General features: G+C 37.1%; 1 pseudogene; it reads left to right on the forward strand.

Annotated features, from left to right (window-relative positions):
• The first annotated feature begins 17,234 nt into the window (after positions 1–17,234).
• Positions 17,235–24,316, forward strand: part of LOC100347436 (translationally-controlled tumor protein pseudogene) — a 123,367-nt pseudogene continuing 116,285 nt past the window's right edge.

Raw genomic sequence — 24,316 nt, forward strand, 5'->3', positions numbered from 1 at the left:
ATTGTGAATGGGGCTGCTTTCCCAGCCATGTCATTGTTTTTGTATACAAAGTGAATTTTAGTAGAGTTTCTTGAAACACCTTTGATATTCTTATAAAGTATTAAAATGAAGTTTGTGTGGAAATAATAGCAGAAAATTAACTGACAGCGGGTCAATCTAAACCTAAGACCTCTTTCTTTTCTTCTTTTCTTTTAATTTTTACAATACACTTTTGTTTTACTTTTTAGCCACACACTCATAATATACCTCTCTAGCTTAGTCTTCATTTGCTTGTGAAAATCTTCATGCTCAGTCAGATATGAGAGCACATGGCTTTCTCAAATCTCTCCTAGACATGTGGACAGCTCTATACATGTACATGTCTGTCTGAGTACCAAGGAATATCTTGAAGCTTCTCAAAACCATCATAGACATGTATGTACTCTGTTTTTCTTGTAAGTTTTCTCACAAGTCTCTTATTAATAGTAATAGAATCACCACCTCTGGAGATTTAAATTTACATAGCTGCCAGTAAATGTTTTAGAGCAATGTCCTGGCGAGAAACTTTAACTTAGATATAATAAAGACAAACTCTGAGAAGGAAATATTTAGCACAATATGCCAAGGTCAAATAGTGAGAAATGTGGCATTGCAGGAGTTTCAAATCCATTTTTCCTCCTGTTTTTCACAACTACCATAGTTGAGAAGCTTTTGAATTTTTAAGTTAGAGTGGAGCTTAGGGAAATACATGACATTGTAACAAATTTAAAAGCCATAAAATCTGCCATCCTCGATATTTGGAACTTCAGCTTGAATAAAGGCTTCTCAAATAGTTATAATCTTTTGCTATTTCCAGATTTCCAAATAACTGATTTTGACAATTTTTGGCGACTGTTCTTTTTCCTTTTATATAAGAGATCATTTTCAGGTTTCTTTACCCTATAATTCAGGAAGTTCTTCTTCCTAGTTGTGTTTTTTAAGTCAATAACTCAGTAGTGGTAGCCAGATATCTGTCTTTTAGGTCGTTAAACTAATTTCTTCACAAATACCTACAACAGCTTGTTTTTAATTGAACTTAATCTTATTGGTATACTTCCCTACATATACAAATAAAAATCCCTGCTGATTGTCATCATTTCACCTTGCTTGCTTTTTTTTAACTTTTATTTAATAAATATAAATTTCCAAAGTACAGATTTTGGATTACAGTGGCTTTTCCACCCAACTTCCCTCCCACCCAAAACCCTCCCATCTCCTGCTCCCTCTACGATTCCATTCACATCAAGATTCATTTTCAATTATCTTTATATACAGGAGATTAATTTAGTAAATACTAAGTAAAGATTTCAACAGTTTGCACCCACACAGAAACACAAAGTGTAAAGCACTGTTTAAGTACTAGTTATAGTATTAATTCACATTGTACAACACAGTAAGGACAGAGATCCTACATGGGGAGTAAGTTCACAGTGACTCCTGTTATTGACTTAACAACTGATACTTTTGTTTATGGCGTCAGTAATCACCCTAGGCTCTTGTCATGAGTTGCCAAGGCTATGGAAACCTTTTGAGGTCGCCGACTCTGATCTTATTTAAACAAGGTCGTAGTCAAAATGGAAGTTCTCTCCTCCCTTCAGAGAAATGTACCTCCTTCTTTGATGACCTGTTCTTTCCACTAGGATCTCACTCACAGAGATCTTTCATTTAGGTCCTCTTTTTTTTTTTTTTTCTTTGCCAGAGTGTCTTGGCTTTCCAGGCCTAAAATATTCTCATGGGCTCTTCAGCCAGATCGGAATGCCTTAAGGGCTGATTCTGAGGCCAGAGTGCTGTTTAGGACATCTGCCACTCTATGAGTCTGCTGTGTATCCCCGCTTCCCATGTTGGATAGTTCTCTCCTTTTCAATTCTATCAGTTAGTATTAGCAGACACTAGTCTTATTTATGTGATCCCTTTGACTCTTAATACTATCATTATGATCAATTGTGAACTGAAACTGTTCACTTTGATTAGTGAGATGGTATTGGTACATGCCACCTTGATGGGATTTAATTGGAATCCCCTGGCACATTTCTAACTCTACAGTTTGGAGCAAGTCCGAATAGAGCATGTCCCAAACTGTACATCTCCTCCCTCTCTCCCTCTCTTATTCCCACTCATATTTAACAGAGATCACTTTTCAGTTAAATTTAAACATCTAAGAATAATTGTTTGTTAATAATAGAGTTCAACCAATAGTATTAAGTAAACAAAAAAAATATTGAAAGGGATAAAGTACTAAGTTGTTCATCAACAGTGATGACAAGGGCTGATCAAGTCACTGTTTCTCATAATATCCATTGTACTTCAACAGGTTTCCTTTTTGGTGCTCGGTTAGTTGTTACCATCAGGGAGAACATATATGATATTTGTCCCTTTGGAACTGGCTTATTTCACTCAGCATGATGGTTTCCAGATTCCTCCATTTTGTGGAAAATGACCGGATTTCATTTTTTTCTGCTGTATAGTATTCTATAGAATACATATCCCATAATTTCTTTATCCAGTCTACTCTTGATGGGCATTTAGGTTGATTCCAGGTCTTAGCTATTGTGAATTGAGCTGCAATAAACATTAAGGTGCAGACAGCTCTTTTATTTGCCAATTTAATTTCCTTTGGGTAAATTCCAAGGAGTGGGATGGCTGGGTTGTATGATAGGGTTATCTTCAGGTTTCTGAGGAATCTCCAGACTGACTTCCATAGTGGCTTAACCAGTTTGCATTCCCACCAACAGTGGGTTAGTGTCCCTTTTTCCACACATCCTCTCCAGCATCTGTTGTTGGTAGATTTCTGAATGTGAGCCATTCTAACCGGGGTGAGGTGAAACCTCATTGTGGTTTTGATTTGCATTTCCCTGATTGCTAGCGACCTTGAACATTTTTTCATGTGCCTGTTGTCCATTTGGATTTCCTCTTTTGAAAAATGTCTATTGAGGTCCTTGGCCCATCTCTCAAGTGGGTTGTTTGTTTTGTCGTTGTGGAGTTTCTTGATTTCTTTGTAGATTCTGGTTATTAATCTTTTATCTGTTGCATAGTTTGCAAATATTTTTCCCATTATGTCGGTTGCCTCTTTACTTTCCTGACTGTTTCTTTTGCATTACAGAAACTTCTGAATTTGATGCAATCCCAATAGTTAATTTTGGCTTTGACTGCCTGTGCTTCCGGGGTCTGTTCCAAGAAGTCTTTGCCTGTGCCTATATCTTGCAGGGTTTCTCCAATGTTCTCTAATAATTTGATGGTGTTGGGTCGTAGATTTAGATCTTTAATCCATGTTGAGTGGACTTTTGTGTAAGGTGAAAGGTAGGGGTCTTGCTTCATGCTTCTGCATGCGGAAATCCAGTTTTCTCAGCACCGTTTATTGAATAGACTGTCCTTGCTCCCGGAATTGGTTTTAGAACCTTTATCAAATGTAAGTTGGCTGTAGATGTTTGGGTTGATTTCTGGTGTTTCTATTCTGTTCCATTGGTCTATCCATCTGTTTCTGTACCAGTACCATGCTCTTTTGATTACAACTGCCCTGTAGTATGTCCTGAAATCTAGTATTATGATGCCTCCTGCTTTGTTTTTGCTGTACAAGATTGCTTTAGCTATTCGAGATCTCCTGTGCCTCCATATGAATTTCTGCATCATTTTTTCCAGATCTGAGAAAATTTCTTTGGTATTTTGATTGGTATTGCATTGAATGTATAAATTGCTTTTGGGAGAATGGACATTTTGATGATATTGATTTTTAATTGAACTTAATCTTATTGGTAAACCTTCCCTATTTATACAAATAAAAAGCCCTACTGATTGTCATCATTTCACTTTGCCTGCTTATAAAGATATATTTATTTATTTGCTTATCATATTTCTCTGAAACTAAACTGAGGATCCCATCTTCTTGTTCACTATCATATCTAAATAATTAGTGCAAGTATTGGAACATTGTAGGTGATAGCAGATGCTTTTAGAAGAAATGATTGAGTGAATATATTAAAAATTACAGAGGTAAGGAAAAATGAATGGAAAAGTTTGGATTGAACATATGTTTAACTTTCAAATATTGTTTCCTCTTAGACTTTTGAGAGTTGAAGTTCTTTGCCTTTCATGACTTAAAAATACTATCCAATATTTATTTTTATGTATTTATTCATCTACTTTACAGATTATAAACACTATTCCAAGAAAAATGTTTAGAATGATTTATTTACTTGAAAGAGTTAAAGAGAGAGAGAAAGAGAGAAAGAGAGAGAGGGAGAGAGATCTTTCATTCACTGCCTCACTCCCCAGGTGACTGCAGCAGCCAAGAGCTTCATCTGAGTCTCCCACATGAGTGGCAGGGCCCAAACACCATCTTCTAATGCTTTTCCCAGGCCATTAGTAGAGAGCTAAACCAGAAATGGAGCAACCGGGATAGGAACTGGTGCCTATTAGGGATGCTAGTGTCTCACGTGGCAGTTTAACTGTTATGCCACAAAGCTGACCCCTACAAGAAAAATTTTGAGAACAAAAACTTTGCACTTAGTTTTCTAAGAGCTGTCTCTCTAGTGTCTAAAACAATAACTGTCACATTGTAGGCATGCTAAAATATTTGTTGAATGAATAAAAGGTATACTTTATTTCCTTTTTTAGTCATAATTTGCTTTGTGAAGTCAAAAGTCTTTGTTTTGTTCTTTTTGATTTTTGCTTCTAGTACACATTTTCTAACACATAAAAGTTAGAAATGGGGGTAGGAATTGTGTCATGGATAATGCTTCTGGTTGCAATGCTAGCATCCCATATTGGTGCCGGTATATATCTTGGCTGCTCCACTTCTGATCTAGCTCCTTGTTAATGATGTGGGGAAGAAGCTGAAGATGGTCCAAGTGTTTCGGTTCCTGCCACCTGCGTGGGAGACCCAAATTAAATTTTCTGGTTCCTGCTTTTAGCCAGTTGTGGCCATCTGGGGAGTGAATCAGCAAACGAAAGATTCTCTCTCTCTCTCTCTCTCTCTCTTCCTTTCTCTCTGTAACTCTGACATTGAAAATAAATAAATCTTTATCCTTGATGTATACTCACTTTGGAATTGCACTGAACCTAGTGTCACGTGCTTTATAGTGAACTGCAGATATGTATATGTGTTTTAAGTGGCAGATAATTGACAATATTAATGGAATACACATCTACAGCATAGTTTATATTCAGTATAATGTTTTACAACATCAGTAAGGGATTTTTTATTATAAGAAGTTAGAGGAATGGTAAGTAATGACTAAAGAATTACTTCTAAAACATTGGAAACAGAGAAACTATCAGCCAATATAAGAATATTTCATTACAAAATGTATACTTTCAAGAGCAAGTAGACATTATTGGTTTCTTTTAAAGATATATTTATTTATTTGAAAGGCAGAGTTACAAGGAGGCAAAGACAGAGAGAGAGATAAAGGTCTTCCATCCGCTGGTTCACTCCCCGGTTGTCCGCAACAGCCAGACCTGTGCTGATATGAAGGCAGGAGTCAGGAGATTCCTCTGGGCATCCCATGCTGGTGCAGGGGCCCAAGGACTCGGGTCACCTTCTACTGCTTTCCCAGGCCATAGCAGAGAGCTGGATGGGAAGTGGAGCAGTTAGGACTATAACTGGCACCCATATGGGATGCCAGCATCTACTATGCCACAGCACCCACCCCGAAATTACTGTTGATATGCTATATGTTACTACAAGTCAACGATATTGCAGGTTCTAGAGTCAGATATTTTCTTTTTCAAATCTCATCCCTATAACTTACAAATTGATTAATGACAAGCACGTTATTGCTTTGAAAATTAGCTGCTCATTTACAAAGTAAGAATAATTAATAATAATAAAAATACTCTTTAATGAGTAATTTTGGGAATTATAGAGACTAATTATAGTAAATCACTCAGTTTATTGTGTGATGCATAGTGAGGTTATCAATGAATATAAATTAATATTATTATTGTTGTTATTGGAAGAACATGGAGTTCATACACAGAAGACCTGGGTTTGGCCCTGAACACTATATCTTTCCAGCTCTTAGGAACCAGTCCAAGGAACTTTATTTCTGAGACTTAGTTTCTTATCTGTGGAATATGATTAATGATAATATGTATCTTGTGAATTTGTTTTGATGATTAAATATAAACTACCAAACATAGTGCTAAGCATTTAATAAATTTCCCATTTAATCTTAATGAAATTATTAATGAAGAATTAAGATAGAAAATTATTTCCCAGCCTATAAATAAGATAATTTACTCAGTTGGAGAATGGGAGGAATCACATTCTGTAATAAAAAAAATAGTACCTTTTTTCCTTGAACTCCTGTCAGGAATTAATGAGGTGACATGTCCAAAAATACTTTATAGGCTATACTATAATGTAAATAGTACAGTATTTTATATTAAATAGAGTTACATCATTGATATATGATGAAGTAATATAGTTAATATAAGCTCTGAGTGCTTTTAAGTTACTTGATTATCTTTTCAATGTAACTTATTTGTAGTTTACCTAATCAGAATATTGCAATTTAAAGTAATGCTGTGGGTTGTCTGTTAAAAGTTAGACAACTATTTAAAAGAAATGGGGATTAATAAATGTGTTTTTGTAAAGTTAACAATGAGTTCACAGAAAAGATGGGATACATACATTTTAGTGTATTCAGTGGGATTTTAATGTTTCATCATGGAATATTAATACTGTTGTTAAAAATATCAAGTAGAAAGGAAGAAAAAAACATAGAATGTATAACCCATGTACTACAGTTTTCCCCAAATTACATTTGTGTGGTATATAAATTCTTATGGCAGGACTATTCTGTAAAACTGTATAATATCAAGCTTCCTATTACAATGGTGGTGACTACAAACCACTTCCTCCACCATGTACAACAGTAGAATTGCACATATGTACTTCTATAACCCATATGAATACCCAGGATTTTATTAATATTTAAAAGATATTTGGGGACTGCTCAAGATCCAAAAAAATGTGAGCCAATTCACATAATAAATCTCCTCTTATATACCTACAAAACAGTGAAAAACAGTGTTTTTCTTTTTGAGTTGTTTTTATATCCTTCAGAAGCTTAGTTAATGGAATTTGAATAAGAGGGAAACACAGGATCAGATAGATCTAAATCCCTTTTTAGTATTACCAAAGAAATAGAACCAAAATAGACAAGGAAATTTACAACAAGGTTTTTTTCTCCTGCTACTGTGAAGTTAAGATGATTATAGGGGCTGGCGCTGTGGTGCAGTGGCTTAAAGCCCCTGGCTTGCAGTTCTGGCATCCCATATGGGCGCTGGTTCAAATCCTGGCTGCTCCACTTCTGATTCAGCTCTCTGCTACAGCATAACCAAGTCAGAAATTAAATCAGTAATAAAGGCCCTCCTAACAAAGAAAAACCCAGGACTGGATGGATTCACTGCTGAATTCTACCAGACATTTAAAGAAGAACTAACTCCAATTCTTCTCAAACTATTCAGAATAATCGAAAAAGAGGGAATCCTCCCAAATTCTTTCTATGAAGCCAGCATCACCTTAATTCCTAAACATGAAAAAAGTGCAACAGAGAAAGAGAATTACAGACAAATTTCCCCAATGAACATAGATGCAAAAATCCTCAATAAAATTCTCGCCAATAGAATGCAACAACACATCCCACATACCAAGTGGGATTTATCCTGGATATGCAGGGATGGTTCAACATTTGCAAATCAATCAATGTGATACACCACATTAACAAACTGCAGAAGAAAAACCATGTGATTATTTCAACAGATGCAGAGAAAGCATTTGATAAAATGCAATACCCTTTCATGATGAAAACTCTAAGCAAATTGTGTATAGAAAGAACATTCCTCAACACAATCAAGTTAATTTATGACAGATCCACGACCAGAATCCTATTGAATGGGGAAAAGTTGGAAACATTCCCACTGAGATCTGGTATCACACAGGAATGCCCATTCTCACCATTGTTATTCAATATAGCCCTAGAAGTTTTAACAAGAGCCATTGGACAAAAAAAAGAAATCAAAAGGATACAAATTGGGAAGAAAGAAGTCAAACTATCCTTCTTTGTAGAGGATATGATCTAAAGAACTCTACTAAGAGACTATTGGAACTCATAAAAGAGTCTGGTAAAGTAACAGGTTATAAAATCAATACACAAAAATCAACTTTGTACAGACAATGCCATGGCTGAGAAAGAACTTCTAATATCAATCCTATTCATAATAGCTACAAAACAATCAAATACCTTGGAATAAACTTATCCAAGGATGTCAAAGATCTCTACTATGATAATTACAAAACATTAAAGGAAGAAAGATACAAAATAATGGAAAAACCTACCATGTTTGTGGATTGGTAGAATTAATATCATCAAAATGTCCATTCTTCCAAAAGTAATTTACAGATTCAGTGTGATACCAATCAAAATGCCAATGACATTCTTCTCAGATCTGGAAAAAATGATGCTGAATTTCATATGGAGGCACAGGAGACCTCGGATAGCTAAAGCAATCTTGTACAATAAAAACAAAGCTGGGGGCATCACAATACCAGATTTCAAGACCTACTACAGGGCAGTTAAAATCAAATCAGCCTTGTCTGCAATGGTCCGGGCTTCACCGATCTGAGGCCAGGAGTCAGGAGCTTCTTCTGGGTCTCTCACATGGGTGCAGGGGCCCAAGGACTTGGGGCATCTTCTGCTGCTTTCTCAGGCCATAGCAGAGAGATGGATCAGAAATGGAGCAGCTGGGACTCGAACCAGCACCTGCTATGCTATAGCAGCGGCCCTGCCTCATTGAAGAGCAGATGCAAAGACTCAGAGGCAGAGGCTCTGGTAACAGCAAGAAAGCCAGTGTGACTAAAGTACAATTGCCAGAGTGACAGAGTCGCAGCATGCAGGCCCTGCTAGGCCACAGAGAGCACTGCAGCCCCAGAGAGTGTGAGCAACTTTAGGGAAGAAACCAGGACCACGTCAACTAGTCTCTGCCTTCGTGGGATAATAGTGCAGTCAGACTCCGTGATTTCCCTTTGCTTTCCAGTGTCACAGAGAGGACAACACTTCTGCTCTCCCTTTGCAGGTCATATGGCTAATTTTACAGATTCTGCTCCTCACTGCTACTTGTCACATTTGGTAAATACTGTGGTGGGCTTGTTTCATAGTTAGCTATACTACTTATGGGTGCATTTACACCCAGGTTGTTTAGTGAAAAGCATCCATGTTTTCTATGGGGCACAGAGGAGGATGCAGTCAAGTCTGAACAGGATGACATTCCTAGCTTCAAGGCCCATCCAGCCATATGATTCCATTTTCCCATATCGCCCCAAGATACACTCACATGTTTGCACGTGGTGTTAACACATAAGGAAAGAAGTTGGAGAAAACTCCGCAGCCCATTGCCCTGCGGCTGCATTTGCCTATTGGTTTCCACCTAAATTGTCATGTTAGTCTTTAAAATGCCTGGTCTTTGAAAAGGGCATTCTTCAAAAGATGGAGGTAAAAAAGGGTGGAAGTCTTGGGATTTGATGGTTTATATTTTGTCTTGGGTGTATGACCTCTAGCCTACCTATAGTCCATCTTCAGCCACGCAGCAAATTATTTTTATTTTCTAATAGCATATAATCATTAGACTGTTAAATTTGCAATTGATAAGAATAATTTCCTTGTTAATATCTTTGGAAACAATTCTGTGTAAGGGTTTGTACTCAAAACTCACTGAAGTGAAACAAAAATCACTGAGGGTTTAGATACCAATGAAAATGAGTCTAGTAAATATCAAAGTTTATAAAAATCGGGGACAAACTTTTTGAACTATTATCCTGTTTTATAAAATAAGTTTGGATTAATATCTGGCAGATGCTCATTCATACAGACAATCACTTGTGAAGATGTTATGCTTATTGTAAATTAATCATCTGAAGAAGAGTAAAAGGGTTCATTCATTCATTCAAAAAAAAACAGCCTTGTACTGGTACAGAAAAAGATGGATAGACCAATGGAACAGAATAGAAACATCAGAAATCAATGCAAAAATCCATAAACAGCTCATATTTGATCATGGAAATAAAACCAATTCCTGGAGCAAGGACAGTCTGTTCAATAAATGGTGCTGAGAAAACTGGATTTCCGCATGCAGAAGTATGAAGCAAGACCCCTACCTTACAACCTACACAAAAATCCACTCAACATGGATTAAAGATCTAAATCTATGACCTGAAATCATTAAATTATTAGAGAACATCGGAGAAGCCCTGCAAGATATAGGCACAGGCAAAGACTTCTTGGAAAAGACCCCAGAGTCACAGGCAGTCAAATCCAAAATTAACTGTTGGGATTATATCAAATTGAGAAGTTTCTGTACAGCCAAAGGAATAGGAAAGTGAAGAGGCAACTGACAGAATGGGAGAAATTTTTGCAAACTATGCCACTGATAAAGGATTAATAACCAGAATTTAAAAAGAGATCAAGAAACTCCACATCAACAAAACAAACAACCCACTTAAGAGCTGGACCAAGGACTTAAACAGACATTTTTCAAAAGAGGAAATCCACATGGCCAATAGACACATGAAAAAATGTTCAGGATCACTAGCCATCAGGGAAATGCAAGTCATTCACCTCACCCCAGTTACAATGGCTTTCATACAGAAGTGAACAACAAATGCTGGCAAGAATGTGGAGAATAAGTTACCCTTATTCATTGTTGGTGGGAATGCAAATTGGTAAAGCTACTATGGAAGACAGTTTGGAGATACCTCAGAAATCTGAATATAATGCTACCATATGACTCATCCATTCCACTCCTCAGAATTTACCCAAGGGATATAAAATTATGAGATATGTGCTCTGTGTGGAATACTACACAGCAGTAAAAAATGAAATCTGATCATTTGCAACAAATTGGAGGAATCTGGAAAACATCATGCTAAGTGAAATAAGCCAATCCAAATTGGACAAATATCATATGTTCTCCCTGATCTGTGACAACTTACTGAGCACCTAAAAGGAAAACTGTAGAAGCAAAACTGACACTATGACAAGCAATGACTTGAACAGCCCTTGTAATGACTATCAAGGATCAGCTTATTATTTTATTCTTTTTAGTATTTTCTTTTTCTACTTAATATCTTTGGTTGAACTCTTAACACAGAAGTATTCTTAGGTGTTTAAATCCAATTGAAAATTGATCCCAGTAAAAAACTAAGAGTGGGAATAAGAGAGGGAAGAGCTATACAGTTTGGTGCATGTTCCAAGGACTTACACCTAAGGGTAAAGCTAAAAACTTGCCATGGGACCCCAATCACATTAAGTTGGCAGGTACTGATGTCATTGTACTAAAATGATCATTTTAAGTGCATAACTGATCATAAAGATAGGAATAAGTGTTAAAGGGATCATAATAAATAATATTATAAATAGAAAAAAGAAAAAAATATTATAGATAGGAATAAGTGTCAAAGGGATCATAATAAATCACACAAATAAGATCATGGCTGCTAATAATAATAAACAGAATTAAAAAGGAGAGAATGATCCAACATGGGAAGCAAGTCACACATCAGACTCATAGAATGACAAATGCCGTAAATAGCACTCTGGCCTCAGAATCAGCCATTAAGGCATTGAGATCTGTCTAAAAAGCCCAAGAGAGCATCTCAGGCATGGAAAGCCAAGATGCTGTGGGAAAAAATGGCCTACATGACAGATCCCAGTGGAAAGAAGGGACCATCAAAGATAGGAGAGAACTTGTACTTTGATTATGGCACTGTGTAAATGATATTGGAGTGTCTGGCCTCAAAAGGCTCCCATAGCCTTGGCAGCTCTTGACAAGAGTCTTGAGTGATCACTGATGTTATAAATAAGAGTGTCAATTGTTAAATCAACTACAGGAATCACTTTGCACTTGCTCCACATGTAAGAGCTCTTTCCTTAATCAGTTGTACTATGAGAATTAATGATAAAACTAGACTTCAGAGAGTACTTTATAGTTTGTGTGTCTGTGTGAGTGCAAGCTGTTGAAATCTTTACTTAGTATAGAGTTGATTTTCTGTATATAAAGATAATTTAAATAAGAATCTTAAGGAAGAATGAGAGGAGAGAGGGAGTAGGAGGTGGGATAGGAGTGGGTGGGAGGATGGGTATGGAGGAAAAACTACTACATTTCGAAAGCTGTACCTATGAAATTTATATTTATTAAATAAAAGCTTTCAAAAGTAAAAAAGTAAAAAGGGAAATAACTTTGAGACAAAAAATTACAAAAATTGAAGGCAGTATTGGGGATCTATGGGATACAATCAAATGACCAAATATTGAGACCAAGGATTTCCTGAAGGTTTGGAAAAATGGCTTATAAAACTTATTTGGTGAAATAACAGCAGAAAATTTCCCCAGTTTGGAGAAAGATTTGGACATCAAAATACAGGAAGCACATAGAACCCTAAACAGGCATGACCAGAAAAATATCCTCACCAAGATACAGTTTAGTCAGACTCTCAAAAGCAAAACATAGAGTATCCTAAAATTTGCAGCAGAAGTGTCAGATCATCTTTAAAGGAACTCCCATCAGATTGACAGCAGATTGCTCAACAGAAACACTACAAGTCAGGAGAGAATGGAAAGATAAAAGTGCAAGACCCTAAAGAAAAAGCTGCTAACCCAGAATATTTAACCCAGAGAAGTTCTGATTCATAAATGAAGGTGAAATACAGACCTTCTATGTCAAGTGAATATTGAAATAATTTGTCACTATCTGGTCAGCCTTACAAATGATACTTAATGTGTTACACATAGAAATAGAGACAATCAGCTCCATGAAAGAATGTGAAGGCAGAAACTCTCCTAGTAAAAGAAGAAAAAAAGAGTTTCAAAAAAACCAGTTGCAATGTTTATGGAAAATGGCAATACTAAATCATTACTTCATCTATAATAAATTCGAATGTAAATAGACCAAATTCTTCAATTAATTGATAGGTATTGGTGGATAAATAAACAAGACTCATTTATATGATTTCTACAAGAAACACACTTCACCAATAGTTCTTCCACTTCAAGTGGAAAATATATTCCATGCAAATGGAAATCAAAATGAGAAGTAGTTAAAAAAGATTTAAAGACACAAACTGTTAAAAGAGACAAGATCATCATGTAATGATTAAAGGATCAATTCAACAAGAAGATGTGACTACAGTAAATGTATATGAACCCAAAATTGGGGCACCCAGTTTTATGGATCTATAGGGTGTGAGGAATCCTACAGGAGTCCCAAAAGAGTTACAAAGTACCACTAACCCAAAAAGAAATATAAAAAGCAAAATCAAAGTGTAATTACTTAAGCTAAGGCTGAAAAGCAAAACCAAAATGGAATTATTTAAGCTAAGGCCACTAAGCACCAGGAACTGCCCAGACCATCTGTCAGAACTGACACAGGTGGTGATGCCTGATAAGGACAGTGGGACATTACATCCATCATAAAAAGCAGCCAGCCAGCCAGCTACCACATTACTTCACACAGACTTTTGCATCACAATTGGCCACACCCAGAAGACCCCTAGCACACCATTGGTCACACCCAAGCACCAACATCTGGTTGGTGACATTCCAAAAGATGAGCCTGTGATTGGTGACACCTTAGAACACACTCACCGTCCACCTACTCCAGAGGGGGCATAAAAAAGCAAGCCTCACCACTGCTCTTCATCCCCTTGGGGACCATGGTTCAGTGCAAGTGAAACTGCCTGAGTCTTTGCTGACAGAAACTCTGCTTGGCACTCTGCTAGAGCCAACCTTGCCTGGACATCTCAGCCACTGCTGGAGCTGACATCGGAGCTGAACTGGACTTCTCACTGGTAACTTCTCCAACCCTTCACCATCGAGCCCACTGCCCAGAGTGCCGGTCATCCCACTACTACTGTCTGTAAGTGACTGTTCTGAGATCCATCTCTCCAAGTGGTCATTTAGGTATAACTGCTAATTTAAATTGGGGAAAGACAAATGAAATAAATGCATCCAAATGTAAACTTTTATATACTCAGCATGTTATATTCTATAAAAAACTATTTGGGTTAGTTTATAAACTGTCTATGAAAATAGTTCAACATTGCTTAGAGTAACTCAGGCTGAAATTTGATGTATTACCTTATTTAAAAATGTTATCTTAAATTGGAGATTTTAACAGGTTATTTCAAAATGTAAATCAAGGGCATTGGCAAATGGAAAATATCACAAGTATACTAATCTATTCCTCTTTCACATAAAATTAGAATCTGATCCTCTGTTAAAGTAATCTATTATGTTTTCCTGATGTCTGTTAAATTCTAATTGTTTAAAAACAGCTGAGATTTATTAAGAGCTATGGGTTATTTAAATATGTGCTTATTTTCAAATATTTGAATAATCACTTTGTAACAATGATCAAATTTAGTCTATATTATGTCATGATGTTAAGGAATCTTATTTCAACCAGATATTTTGGATTTTGAACCTTCTTGGCATCATTGACAGGCATTCAAAAAATCAAAGTTCCAAAGAATTTGCACTCTGAAATTTCCAGTAAATTTTGGACTTCAGTTTTTGCAGTTTGGGCCCAACTGGAAAAAATCAAAGGACATATATATGTCTCTCATCTTGTAGAGATACCAACTAATCAGGCTATTTGGACTATATTAGAAGTACTGTCAAGATGTGAAGTGGTACTAAATTTTAAATTTCTATAATATAAAATGGTATTGATACAAATGTCTGAGAGTTAAAAAATCTAATGATCTTGTGTTACTAGAAATGATGGTTATCTTAATGAAAAAGCCCTAGAGGCCTAAAAGAGTTAAATGCTTTGTAAAATCCTACAGGTGCTTGCAAAAATACTGTGTGAAGTAAGGAAGTGCCTCTTGTTGGTTAATGAGTTTATAATTTTAAACGTGGCAACATAAAGTCTTTTGTCATCTACAGTTTTATATATCAGATTTGCTGCTCATAAAACTAAAGCGTTGTTGGTTCTGTGTTTAGTTGTCCTCGTATAGGTTCTGATGGAATTCTTCCAGCCATTTCTATTGTATTCAGTATTTTGGGATGACTCTGTAAACAGATGAAGCCAATAATGTATTAGAGGTATCAACTGAGAGAATGTATGGTTAACTGAGGTTACTAAGAACAGAAAGTAATTCAAATCAATTGGTTATTTACAAAAAGGTGCTAGATTTTTAAAAAAGCTATTATTGAACTGATATATTGTTCTACTATGTTATATGTGTATACATACTGTATATCTACATGGGAAAATTTATTAAGAGTTTTATTTTAATTGGCTTATAAATAAAAGATTGCCTAGAAATTTAAACAGCTAAAATTATTCAAAGATACATTTTAATTCATGTGACCTGAATCTCTGTATCAAATGTTTTAAATTTGTTGGTAGAAAGAAACTAAAAACACTTTATATGCTTGTGCTTGAGTTTGCTGGTTAAACAGGCTACATCATGTTAGATATTTAAGAGATTTTTCCAAATACATGTATTCTTAAAATTTATAGAAGGCATTGGACCTTCTGGTAAATGTTTTCTTAAGTTGTTATCTAATGGTTGAAATCGCTTGCTAAGTTTTCATTTGACATTGCTATTGTCAGTAAGCAATCTGGGACTGGCTCCCTCATTTCTCTATTCTAAGCCTGACTTGTTCTTTCATTTCTCTATTATCTTCAAGGTAGGAAACTAATTCTATTCTGCAGGACACTCCAAGATGCACAACTTGATTTTAGATCTTATAAAAGGGATAGCTAACATTTTCTGTAATAGCATAGCCAAAATGAAAGCTTAAATTATAATTTCATAGCTAGATTTACTTCACCATCAGCGAAGTAAACAATAAACAGGGAAAACCTCCCTTTCAGACCAAAGGGAAAGAAAGTTTTTTTTTTTTTTTTTTTTTTTTTTTGGTCAGGCAAATTGGACAGTGAGTGAGAGAGAGAGAGAGAGAAAGGTCTTCCTTTACCGTTGGTTCACCCTCCAATGGCTGCTGCAGCCGGCGCACTGCGCTGATCTAAAACCAGGAGCCAGTTGCTTCTCTTGGTCTCCCATGGGGTGCAGGGCCCAAGGACTTGGGCCATCCTCCACTGCAATCCCAGGCCAGAGCAGAGACCTGGACAGGAAGAGGAGCGACTGGGACAGAATCTGGCACCCCAGCCGGGACTAGAACCTGGAGTGCCGGTGCCACAGGTGGAGGATTAGCCTAGTGAGCTGCGCCACTGGCTAAGAAAGTTTTAAAGTGAGAACATAGTTTTCCTTATGGGTATGTCTATCTCAGAAAAAACACTACAGAACATGCCTCTGACTATAGATTTCTAGTTTAGGCCACAAAGATTAGAGATGGGACTTGAGCATACCTTTGACTTGCATCCTCTGGTCTGCTTTAACAAAAACCAGGAGGAAAAGAAAGCTAGGCACCAGAAGCAATGTAAATATAGGTGGCAAGCCTATTAAATGTAGCTCTGAACAGTGATCTGCCATCAAGGAGACCCAACAGGCCAGTCCACTGCAGTGGCTTTTAATGTGGAAATCCTGGGCTTCAGCAGAGGTCAGTTTGTGAAGAGCCCTGGCAGCTCTGCCAAGAGTTGGATCACTGGAAATGGACCTGCTCTGGAGTCGAAGGATGCCCAGGCCAGAGCCATAGATCTTGCTGGCTCCAAGCTGAAAAGCACTTCATCAGCCCAGCTTCCAAAGTGACCACCGCAACTGAGGAGGTGGCCAAGTAGAGTCAGTAACATTGCAGGCAGAACTACAAATTTCCTGTTAGTGTTGCCACCTGCCTTTACTTGGCCAGCTCTCCTCCCATGACAGCTAGGTAATGGAAATCAACAGGGTGCCTTCCCAAGGAGGTTCATACCTCCCTTAGGATGTACACAATGTGAAGTGATAGACAGGTCTGGGCCTCATAACTTATAAGGCTTTAAAGCCCACCAGATTATTATCAAGTGCCTTCTGTCAGGTTCTATTTGCCTCTCAATCAGAAAACTTAGTTGTGGCTTAGATAGTACCTTTCTTAGGTTCGTCAATAATGACTCTGTCCTTTGTATCGAGCCCACTTGGGCCTCATTCCTTTGTAATCATAGCCTCTACTCTAACATCAATGTCTCTACTCGCAACCTGTGTACTGATGGTCCTCTCCCCCACTTAATGTTGTATGATTGTTCTGAATTTCTCTACAGACACACCCTTCTACTTGCAAAAGATGAAAGGCCTTTCTCCCGGTCCTGGCTGGGATCAGCTTCAAACCACGTCCATCAAACAGTCCTCACAAGGGTCCACAGACCCCTCTCATTCCCTCTCCTCTGAAATCCTCTACCTGGTTAATGCCACTCTTAGGATCATTGGTTGCTATTCTCATCCTGACTTGTATACTACAGTGGCTGTTCAAGTGTTTACAGCTGGTGATAATGGTACGAACCAAGGCCTTCAGCAACCAGGTGGTCAACCAAATGCTGCTACTCAGCTCCCCATCCAGGAGACAGTGGCTTGAGGCATTGCCCCATGCCAGTGAAGAGTACCTCATTGCCCCATGTCAGCAGGAAGCAGCTCTAAAGAAAGATCATTGTCCCTCTACCCGTCCTGGAATTTTGAGACTAATGTAATCCCATACAACTCCTGCTTTATAAAAAACAAAAGGGGGGAATGCTAGGAAAATGACACAATTTTATCTATGGTGCAATCTACACCCTGATTTATATCCTAGGCCCTAGCCCCCAATGCCATTGCTGAAAGCCAGGTGGCCACATGGCCCAACCGCCAGTGTCTGGCTCCATCCCCATCCTAATGGGATTGGCTGCTCCTGCTTCCCTGCCCGCCCTCCGGCAAAATTTTAAAAGGACCTGTTCCTGAACACGTGGCTCTCTCTCACCTCCTCTTTTCCTCTCTCACTCCCCTCTCTCCTCTCCTCTCTCCTCTTTCTCTCTTGCTCTCCTTTTCCCTCTTCGCCCCTTCCCTCTGGTCTGCTGGGTTTTCCCCAATAAACCCTTTCCCTTACAAAAAAAAAAAAAAAAAAAAAAAAACAGAGACTTTTGGACTCTGGACTTTGGACTTTGACTTTTGTGACCATGATACAAACTTTGAAAACGCAGCATTCATATTACACCCTTAGCCATGAGTGTTTAGATTGATTATTCCTTTTATGCTTTATACTTATGACTATTCCTGGATATTTTTAGAGGTTGTCTTACTCCTATATATGTGTTATGACCTGTGGACTAATGACATATTGAGTGGTATTGACCTTTAGATGTGTGCATTGAATATATACTGAGTGGGATTGAACAATACATTATATTAAAAAAAGACTATCAAGATTCTGTGTGATTCTTCTCCATGCTCCAAAGTGTCGCATTAGCCTTGTCGAGCTGCATGACAAGTGGTGCTCATGACATGGGGAGACATAAGCTCCAAGAGAAAAATAATGAGGAATTTCAACACTGCACTTTCATCAGTGGACATATCCACCAGACAAATTATCAATAAAGAAAGAAAAGAGTAATCTACACTATAGAACAGACAGACCTAACTGATATCTATAGAATATTTCATCACAGAGTTGCAGAATATACATTCTTTTCATTGGTGCATGGGACTTTTTCCAAGTGAGACCATAAAGTAGGCCATAAAACAAGTCTCAATAAATTCAAAGCAGTTTGAAAACACATTTATGTATCTTTTCTGATCACAGTGGAATGAACCTGGAAATTAACAAACAAAACTCTAGAAAATATACAAACAATAGAAACTAAACAACATACTCCTGAAAGAACTGTGGGTCATAGAAAAAATAAAAGGAAAATAAAAAAATCCTCCAGCTAATGAAAATGAAGGCACACCATATCAAATCTTAAAGTATACAACAAAATCTGTGTTAAGAGGAACATTTATAGTAATTAGAGCCTACATTAAGAAATTGATAAACATATCAAATAAGCCTGAGGGACCTAGAAAAAATAAAAACAAAATCCAAACTTAGTAGGAGAAAAATAATAAAAATTAGTGAAGAGATAAACAAAATAGAAATAAAAAACTATACAAAATACCAGTTAAATAAAGAGGTTTTTTTTGGGGGGGGAAGAAACAAGATTGATAAACCATTGGCTCAATTAACCAAAAAGGGGAAAAGATACAAATTAATAAAATCAGAGATGAAAAAGGAGATGTTAGAGCTGATATCACAGAAATACAAAAAGTAATTAAGAATTACTACAAACAACTATATATAAACAAATTGGAAATCTAGAAGAAATGAATAGATTTTTAGACACATATAATTTCCAAATTTTAAAAGATTTGTTTATTTGAAAGGCAAAGTTACAGAGAGAGAGAGAAGGAGAGGGAGAGACAGAGAGAGAGAGAGAGGTGTTCCATCTGCTGGTTCACTCCCCAAATGGCTGCAACTGCTGGAGCCGATCTGATTCATATCCCAGAGCCAGGAGTTTCTTCCAAGTGTCCCATATGGGTGCAGTGGTCCAAGTTCTTGAACTGTCTTTCACTGCTTTCTCAGGCCATTAGCAGACAGCTGGATAAGAAGTGGAGCAGCTGTGACTCAAACCACTGCCTAATCCAATGAAAATAGGGCACATGTCTTTCTTCCCATCATCCCATAAGAGTCCAGTAACAGGTGGGAAGAAGGCAGCATTTTGACACCAGCAGTGGCTTTTGTGAGTGTGTGTGACCAAGGGATTTTACTAGAGGGGAAAAACAGTGTTCCCCACTGACTTTGAACCTGGATAGCAGAAATGATAGGGGTCTGGGAACCCACCTCTCTCAACGTATTTCAGGCTCTGGGGCTCAAAATGCCAAGTGGGAGCACCCACAGACAGTTGGTTCTGGGGAAGTCTCTGCTCTCTCTGGACGAGACAGGCTAGGGAGGCAGAGCAGATCCTCTGCACCCCATGACTATAGGAGCCTTGTGTGCTGAGACTATGGAAACTCTGTGACTGCACGATAGGATGCAGGGTTTAGCTGGTTCTCTGGAAAATCACTGTGTGCTGTGGCAGAGGCTCTGTGTTCCCTGATTGCCTGGGGTGGGTCATTGCAGGTGGATTTTTGTCACACTGAAAACTGCACAGATCCTTTGGGCAGTTCATGCAACAGCGTGGGTGAATGTTGTACTCACTATGGGCCAACCCTTGGCATTGATCACTACGGAAGAGAGATGAGGATATAATTATGCCAGTAGAGGTGATCATACCCTGCCACCTGCTGACAAGAAATTTACTGGGCCCAACTTGAGTGTTACCCTAGATTATTGCCCCACCCTGGAGCACTGAACAGAGCTCCTTGGCCACACCCAGCACATGAGTCTGGGTATTCACTGAAGGAACAGAGATTCCACTAAGCCACAGAGGCAAAATTAGAAGAAAAAAAAGCCATCAGAGGATAAAGCCAACAAATATTTCCATAGATGCCTAAAACTAATAGAAGAAATTCAAGAAACAAGATAAGGAAGACAACGTGATTCTCCAAAAGGAACACAGCAAACTCTTAAATATTAGAATGAGAAAATGAAGAGATTGGTGAAATTCCTGAAAAGGAATTCAAAAGATTGATCAAAGGATCAAAAGCAATGGGAAGCAAATTCATAAGTTAAACAAATCCATATATGTGACGGAGTAAAAATATTCCATGAAATTGAGATTTAGAAGAGAAATCAACTGAAATATTAGAAATCAAGAATTCGATATGTCAAATAAAAATATAGTTGAAAGCCTTAGCTACAGATCTGTTGAGGCAGCAGAAAGAATATCTGAGATAGAAAACAAATCTTTGGAAATATCTCAATCAGATCAAAAAAAAAAAAAAAAGAGAAGAAATTAGAAAAATTAAAAACAATGCTTGAGATTTATAGGGATTTTATCAAATGACCCAACATATGGGTCTTAGCAGCTCCTGAATGTGTGGAAAGAGAGAATGAAATAGAAAATCTGTTCAGTGAAATAATTACAGAAAACTTCCCCAATTTGGAGAATGAAAGGGACGTCCAAGTACACAAGTCAAATAGAACACCTAATAAACATGACAAGAATATATGTGCACCATGACACATTTTAGTCAAACTTTTGAAAGTAAAACATACAGAAAATATCCTAAAATGTGCACAAGATAAATGCCATATTGGTTTCAGAGGATTTCCAATCAGATTCACAGCTGACTTCTCATCAGAATCTCTACAGCCTTAGAGAAAATGGAGAGACATAGTCCAAGTCTTAAAAGAAAAAAAAAAAACTGTCAACCCAGAATACTGTACCCTGCAAAGCTCTCATTTATGAATGAAGGTGAAATAAATACCTTGCATAACAAACAGAAATTGAAAGAGTTTGTCATGACTCATCCAACCTTATAAAATATGCTTAACGATGTGCTACACACAGAAACACGGAAAGATAGCCATCATTATTAAAGAATGTGAAGGCAGAAAATCCCCCAGTAAAGGTACAAAAGAAATCCAAAGTAAACAAAAGGAATATTTATGGAAAAATTGCAGGGCCAAGTCACTACTTATCAATAGCCATCTTGAATGTAAATGGCTTCAACTCTTCAGTTAAAAGATACAAACTTGCTGAATGGATTAAAAAACAAGACCCATCTATTTGCTGCCTATAAGAAACACATCTCACTAACAAAGGTGCACACAGACTGAAAGTAAAAGGATGGAAAAAGATATTCCACACTAAGGGAAAACATAAACAAGCAGGTGTAGCCATTATAATTTCAGACAAAATAGACTTTAGCACAAAAACTGTGAAAAGAGACAAAGAAGGGCATATGTAATGATTAAGGGATCAATTGTACAGGAATATGTGACTAGAATAAACGTATATGCACCCAATACCAGGGCACCTGGTTATTTAAAGGAAATGTTAATGGATTGATTGGGAGACATAAACTACAACACAATAGTAATGGGGGACTACAACACCCCAGTTTCAACAAGGGACAGATAAACTAGACAGAAAATCAACAAAGAAACAACAGAGCTAATCTACACTATGGACAGAATGGACCTAACTGATATATATAGAACCTTTCATTCCAAGACCGTATGTTAGGCCATAAAGCAGTCTCTGCAAATTAAAAAAAAAATTGAAATCATATCATGCATATTTTATGACCCAGATTTAGAAATTTGGGAATTAACAACCCAAGAATCTCTAGAAATTGTGCACACACATAGAGTCTGAACAACATGCTCTTGAATGAACAGTGTGTCATAGATGAAATCAAAAGGGAAATCAAAAAATTTCTGGAAATAAATGAAGATGACAATACAACATGTCAAAACTTATGGGATATAGACAAAACATTGTTAAGAGGGATCTTTATAGCAATTGATGCCTACAAAAAGAAATTGGAAAGGCATCAAATAAATAAGCTATCAACACTTTTCAAGGACCTAGAAAAACAACAACAAAACAAACCCAAAATTAGTATGAATAAAGAAATAATTAAAATTACAAATTTAAAAAATTGAAATAAAAAGATACAAAAGATCAGTGAAATGAAGTGGTGATTTCTTGAAAAAAAAAAAACAATCAAAATTGATATAACATTGGTCAGTACAATTAACCAAAAAACAGAGAGGAGACCCAAATTAATAAAAGCAGAGGTGATAAATAAGATGTAGCAATGGACACCACAGAAACAAAAAGAATCATCAGAAATTAATACAAAAAGCAGTGTGCCAATAAATTGGAAAATCTAGAAGAAATGGATAGATTCCTGGACATATACAATCTACCAAACTTGAATTATGAAGACACAGAAAACCTAAACAGACCAATAACTGAGATGGTGATTGAATCAGTAATAAAGATTTCCTCCCCAACAAAAAAATCCCAGGACTTGATGGCTTCACTGCAGAATTTCACCAGACTTTTCAGAAAGAAACAATTCAAATTCTCAAGCTATTCACCTTAAATCCAAAATCAGAAAAATATACAACAAAGAAAGAGAACTACAGACCAATACCCTTGATGAACATAGATGTAAAAATCCCCAACAAAATACTAGCTAATGGAATCTAACAACACATCAGAAGGACCATTCACCTGGACCAAGTAGGATTTATCCCTGGTATATTGAGATGGTTCAACATATGCAAATCAACAAATGTGATGCATCATATTAACAAATTGAATAAAAACCATATGATTATCTCAATAGTTGCAGAGAAAGCATTTTTGATAAAAAACAAAATCCTTTATAACAAAAGAAACCTTAATTAATTTGTATATAGAAGGAACAGTCCTCAACAAAATCAAGACAATTTATGAAAAAAAAAAAAACACAGCTAGCATCATATTGAATGGGGGAAATGTTGGAAGCATATCCACTAAAATCTGGAACCAAATAAGGATGCCCCCTTTCATCATTGTTACTAAATATAGTCTTGGAAGTTTTAACCAGGGCCTTAGGCAAGAAAAAATATGGAAGTGATATAAACTGAAAAGTAGGAAGTCAAATTATCCCTGTTTGCAGATGACATTATTCTACATATAGGGCAAGAGAAGGGCTCTATTAAGAGACTATTGAATCTAATAAGACAGTTTAGTACAATTACAGAATACAAAAGCAACACATAAAAATCAATTGCTTGCCAGGGCCATGGCTCACTAGGCTAATCCTCTGCCTTGCGGTGCCAGCACACTGGGTTCTCGTCCCAGTCAGGGCACCGGATTCTGTCCCGGTTGCCCCTCTTCCAGGCCAGCTCTCTGCTGTGGCCAGGGAGTGCAGTGGAGGATGGCCCAAGTACTTGGGCCCTGCACCCCATGGGAGACCAGGAGAAGTACCTGGCTCCTGTCATCGGATCAGTGCAGTGCGCTGGCTGCAGCGCGCTGGCCGCGGCGGCCATTGGAGGGTGAACCAACGGCAAAGGAAGACCTTTCTCTCTGTCTCTCTCTCTCAATGTCCACTCTTCCTGTCAAAAAAAAAATCAATTGCTTTTGTATACACAGACGATGCCATGGCTGAGAAAGAACTTGTAAGATTAATTCCACTAAAAATAGCTACAAAAAACATGCAAATACCTTGGAAAACTTTAATCATGGAGGTGAAAATCTCTACAATGAAAATTATCAAACATTAAAGAAGGAAATAAAAAGACACAAAAAATGGAAAAAAATCCATGATTATATATTGGAAGAATCAATATAAAAATATCTACACTATTGAAAACAATTTACATATTCAATAGGATCCCAAGCAAAACACAAATGACATTTTTCTCAAATCTACAAAAAAATGATGCTAAAATTCACATAGAAGCACAAGAATCTCCGA

The sequence above is a fragment of the Oryctolagus cuniculus genome, chromosome X (genome assembly GCF_964237555.1).
Source record: "Oryctolagus cuniculus chromosome X, mOryCun1.1, whole genome shotgun sequence".
NCBI classification, from domain to species: Eukaryota; Metazoa; Chordata; class Mammalia; order Lagomorpha; family Leporidae; genus Oryctolagus; species Oryctolagus cuniculus.